Source organism: Calonectris borealis, unplaced genomic scaffold (genome assembly GCF_964195595.1).
Source record: "Calonectris borealis unplaced genomic scaffold, bCalBor7.hap1.2 HAP1_SCAFFOLD_235, whole genome shotgun sequence".
Classification (NCBI taxonomy): domain Eukaryota; kingdom Metazoa; phylum Chordata; class Aves; order Procellariiformes; family Procellariidae; genus Calonectris; species Calonectris borealis.
In genome coordinates, this window is record NW_027441619.1 from 1 (window position 1) to 4,500 (window position 4,500).

A 4,500-nucleotide genomic window follows, 5' to 3' on the forward strand; every position below is an offset into this window, starting at 1 on the left:
TTTCTCTTTTGCCATGTCCCTGCAGGGGTCCTCATTCCTTTTTTATCAACTTATCCATCTCACTGTCCTGTTCCCTGTATCTTCCTTTCTCTGCTCCTCGGTCCTTCTTCCTAATTTTATTTTTTTCTTTTCTATTCCTCTGTCCTGTTCCCCTTCACTGTATTTTCGTTCTCTGTATCTGCTTCTCCAGTAACGATTGCCGAGTTGTCTCAGTACAGGCACTGAGCCCCGGAGCAGACTCGCGCCTGGAACTTAAATGCATTAACGAATAAACACTTGCTGTGTCCTTTGCTCTCATGGCTGTCCCTGTAGTCCTTTGTACATGGTGAGTGACTGTCAGAGTCCAGGGGAGCAGGCCTAAATAGCGGTGGTAAGGGGCCATGGCTGCAGCTGTGGGCTGGGGCTGGAGGAGCTCCAGGGGAGTCAGTGAGGCTGATGGTGATGGCCCCTCTGTGTCAAAGGGCTGTAGCCCCAGGGGATGGTGCTGCCGGGGCATGCGTGCCTGAGCGTGCCGATGAGCCGCACATTTCTGACGCACCGGTGCAACAGGCTGACGGTCAGTTGGAGTCAGGCCCCCTCAGGGCTGCTTCCAGGGATTTTCTGAGAGCTGGTGGAGAGGAAGCAGGAAGAGGCGCAGGAGATGGCTGCCCCACCCCTCTGGGTACCCGGAGGCCTTCCCACCCCCTGGAAAAGGTGCCGGGTGCTTCCCCAACTCAAGAAAACTCCTCCAGCCCTGCTTACCCCCTGCAGCTGTCTCCAGCTCCAGCACCTCCCTTGAAGCCTGTCCCGTAGCCACAGACTGCCCCCAAACCCTGTCCTCACAGCAGCAAGCTGGCCCTTGAACATGCTTTATTCTCCATAAATGCAGGTGCTGTTAGCATCAGTTTGGGGAAAGAGCGGTGTCTCCAGGAGCTCCTGCAGAAGGAGGGGTTCCTGCCTGAGGAGAGCTACAGTCATCACTGTGGATAACGGTTGCTTGCTCTTTCCCTCTCCCAGAGGCAGCACCGAGGACTCGGTCGTCGGTTCCTCTCCGGGGATGTTGTTGATTGCGTCTGGCTCAGGTTTGCGTGGGTCGCCTTTGGCCTCATTCCCCTAGCGGCATGGGCGAAAAGGGACAGCTGGACGCTTACTGGCTGTGGGCAGGAGCTGCTGCGGCTGAAGCTGGAGTGGCCAGAAAAAGGTAAAGCAGCTGAAGAATAAAATAAAGAGAATCCAGCTGGCAGCTGCCTCCAGCTGCAGGCAGGAGCCAGCCTGCCTCACCAGGTGAGGGAGGATCCCTTTTAGCGTAGTCCTCAGCAGATCCGATCACCAACGTGCACCGCACGGTACGTCTGTACGCGTAACCGAAAGCACGCTATAGCCATGCAGAGTGTGCGCGTGTGAGGCTATGTATCTGGTAAGCCTCGTATTGTAAGAGCTGTGAGACACTGATTTATTCTCTCAGGTGGATGACAGTCAAGCGACCGCAGCTACGGAGGAGGAAGGAGACAGAGAGGGAGAGACGAAGATGCGTCTGAACTGTGAAATTCTCCAGCAGCTCTGAGAGCGGGAGCTGCGGTGAGTCCTGGAGCCTCGAGGCTGTAGTTCCTCTTCTGCATCCCGGTCCCTCCCTGCCCCCCCGTTCTCTTTCTCTTACTGCGGTCATTTTTTTTTTTTTCTTCTCTGCATCTCTCCCTCTCTCGTTCTCCAAGTCCCCGTCTTTATCTGTCATTATACTTTTCCGGTTTCTTTTTTTCTCTGCGCTTCTATCCTGTTCCTTGCCCTCTTTTTCATCCTCTGTCTCTGTACTGCAGTCCATCACTAGTTTTGTCTTTCTCCCTCTATCTATCTGTCTTCCTATCCCAATTTCTTAAATTTCTCCCCGTCTGCCTGTTAGCCCTTCACAGTTCCTACCCCCCCCACCTCCATCTGTCTCCATGTCCCTATTTTTTAATTCCCCTCTCTCTGCCCTGTATTCTAGATACATTTTTCCTTTCTTAGATTCTCTTGTTCCTATGTTTTCATTTCTTCCCTCTCTGTCCCATGGCCCATTTTTGTCTGTATCGTTCTTTCTCTGTCTGGCTCCCTGTCCCTATTCTTTAATTCCTCTGTCTCTCCCCTTCAACTCATCGAGTTTTTTTGGTATTTCTGTTTATCTCTGTCCATATCACAGTCACCTTTTTTAAATCCTCCCTCTCTGCCCTGTGGCCCATCACTATTCTTTGTTTTTATCCATCTCCGTCTGTCTGGTTCCCTGTCATTTCCTCCTCTCGGGCCTGTAGCCCATCGCTAATTTTTTTCCTCTGTGCCTCTCTCTCTGTGGGTCCCTTTCCCTATTTTTCAATCCCCCTTCTCTGCCCTGTAGCCGATCGCTGTTGTATTGGGTTTACGCGGTAAGGTTTTGTTAGCTGGGGCGGGGCAGGGGCTGCAAGGGTGGGTTCTGTGAGAAGGGACCAGGAGTCGCCCTCATGTCGGGCACAGCCAGTTCCGTCTCTGAGACGGATCTGCTGCCGATCGAAGCTGAGCCCATCAGCAACGCTGGTAACGCCTCTGTGATGGACGTTTAAGAAGGGCTAAAAAATGCTGTGCAGAAGCTGCGATAGAGGAAATGTGAGTGTTAAAGAGCCCTGCAGACATCAAGGTCAGTGAAGACGGAGCGGGAGGAGGTACTCCAGGCACCGGAGCAGAGATTCCCCTGCAGCCTGTGGTCGAAGAACACGGTGATGCAGGTTGTTCTCCTGCAGCCCGTGGAGGTCCACGGTGCAGCAGACGTGCACGTGCAGCCTGTGGAGGACCCCACGCCGCAGCGGGTGGATGTGCCCGAAGGAAGCTGTGACCCCGTGGAGAGCTAGTGCTGGAATGGGCTTCTATCAGCACTTGTGGCCCCGTGGGAGGGACCCCATGCTGGAGCAGAAAAAGAGCGTGAGGAGGAAGGAGCGGCAGAGATGACGTGCGATGAACTGTTTGCAACCCTCGCTCCCTGTCCCCCTGCATTGCTCGGGGGGAGGATGTAGAGAAGTCGGGAGCGAAGATGAGCTTAGGAAAAAAGAATAGGGCGGGGGGAAGGTGTTTTTTAGATGATCTTATTTCTCTTTATCCTACTCTGATTTTGATTGACAATAAATTAAATTAATTTCCCCAAGTCGAGTCTGTTCTGCCTGTGATAGTAATTGGTGAGTGATCTCTTTGTCCTTATCTCAATCTACAAGCTTTTTTGTCGTATTTTCTTCCCCTGTCTTGTTGAGGAGGAGGAGCGATAGAGCGGTTTGGCAGGCGGCCAGCCACAGTCAACCCACCACAGTTTTCTTATATCAGCGTCTGTGTCCCTATTTTTTAATTCTTCCCTATGTTTCTTGTACCCCATCGCTCTTGAAACTTTCTTTTAACCTCTCCATCCCTATCTTTTTAATTCTTGCGTATGTTTCTCCAACGCAGTCGCTTTTTAAATTTTCTTGCTACCTTTCCCTCTCTCAGTCTCCCTGACCTAATTTTAATTTCTTGCTGGTTTCCTGCACACCATTGCTTTCTAAATTTTCTTTCTACGACTCCCTCTGTCCATTTCCTTGTTTATAATTCTTAATTCTTCCTTTTCTGTCCTGTATCCTGTTGCTTTCTGCACTTTCTTTCTACATCTCCCTGCCCCTATTTGTTAGTTCTTGCCTATCTTTCTTGTACCCTGTTGCTTTTTAAAAGTTTCTTTCCACTCTACCTTTGTCTGGCTCCTTGTTTCTATTTTTTATTTCTTGCTTATGTTTTTTTTCCCCTATCACTTTAGAATTTTTCCCCGTCCCTTGTCTTGTCTCTGTTTTGTCCCGCTGGTTCCTTCCGCCTCTCTCTCCCGCTCCCCATCTCTCTTATTTTTTCCTCCCTCTCTCCGTCCCTGTTGTTTTCTGCAATCTCTCTGCTCTCCTCTCTCTACACAATTGTCCTCCTCCCCACCCCTCTCTCTTTTGCAGTGTCCTGTTTTCTGGCTCCCTGTACCACAACTCTTCTCTATGTTCTTCTGTCCTTCGTCCTGCTTTTCTCTTCCCTTTTCTTCCTCTTTCCCGCTGCATTTGCACACCGAGCCTTGCAGCCAATTCACTGCTGGGATTTCTTACGTGCATTAACGAATAAGCTTTTCCTGGCCTTCTCTGTGCCCCTGGATATGTTTGCAGCCCCTGGGGCAGGGCTCGTGGCTGTGGACAGATGCAGGGGAGAGGGTGATGGGCTGTGGCACTTTGCCAATGGCCCCTGCTCCCGATGGGCTCCAGCTGGGGCTGGGGCAGCCTAGGTGTGGCCAGTGAGGCTGAGAATGGGCTGGGCTAAGGGGCTCTTGCTGTAAAGGGGGCTGCCTGGGCACCCCTGCCCGAGGGAACCGACGAAGGGAAAACTGGCTGTGGAGGGAATCCGAGGGGGTCCCAGAGGCAGCTGCCTCCAGCAACGAATGGCCGGTGGCGAGAAAGGATCCTGCCAAGCCGCCCTCGACAGAGCAGACGCCAGCATACGGTGCTGGGAGCTCGTTGTCTCCGCTATGTGCGT

At 52.2% G+C, this 4,500-nt stretch overlaps 1 long non-coding RNA gene across 2 annotated transcripts; it reads left to right on the plus strand.

Moving 5' to 3' along the window:
• The first annotated feature begins 494 nt into the window (after positions 1 to 494).
• On the plus strand, positions 495 to 3,121 carry LOC142077384 (uncharacterized). Of its 2 annotated transcripts, none has more exons than XR_012671768.1 (2): positions 495 to 1,325; positions 1,445 to 3,121. It is a non-coding gene; the product is annotated as an uncharacterized LOC142077384 (long non-coding RNA). The 2 variants fall into 2 exon arrangements; XR_012671769.1 differs by having other exon boundaries at positions 495 to 1,180.
• The last annotated feature ends 1,379 nt before the right edge of the window (positions 3,122 to 4,500 follow it).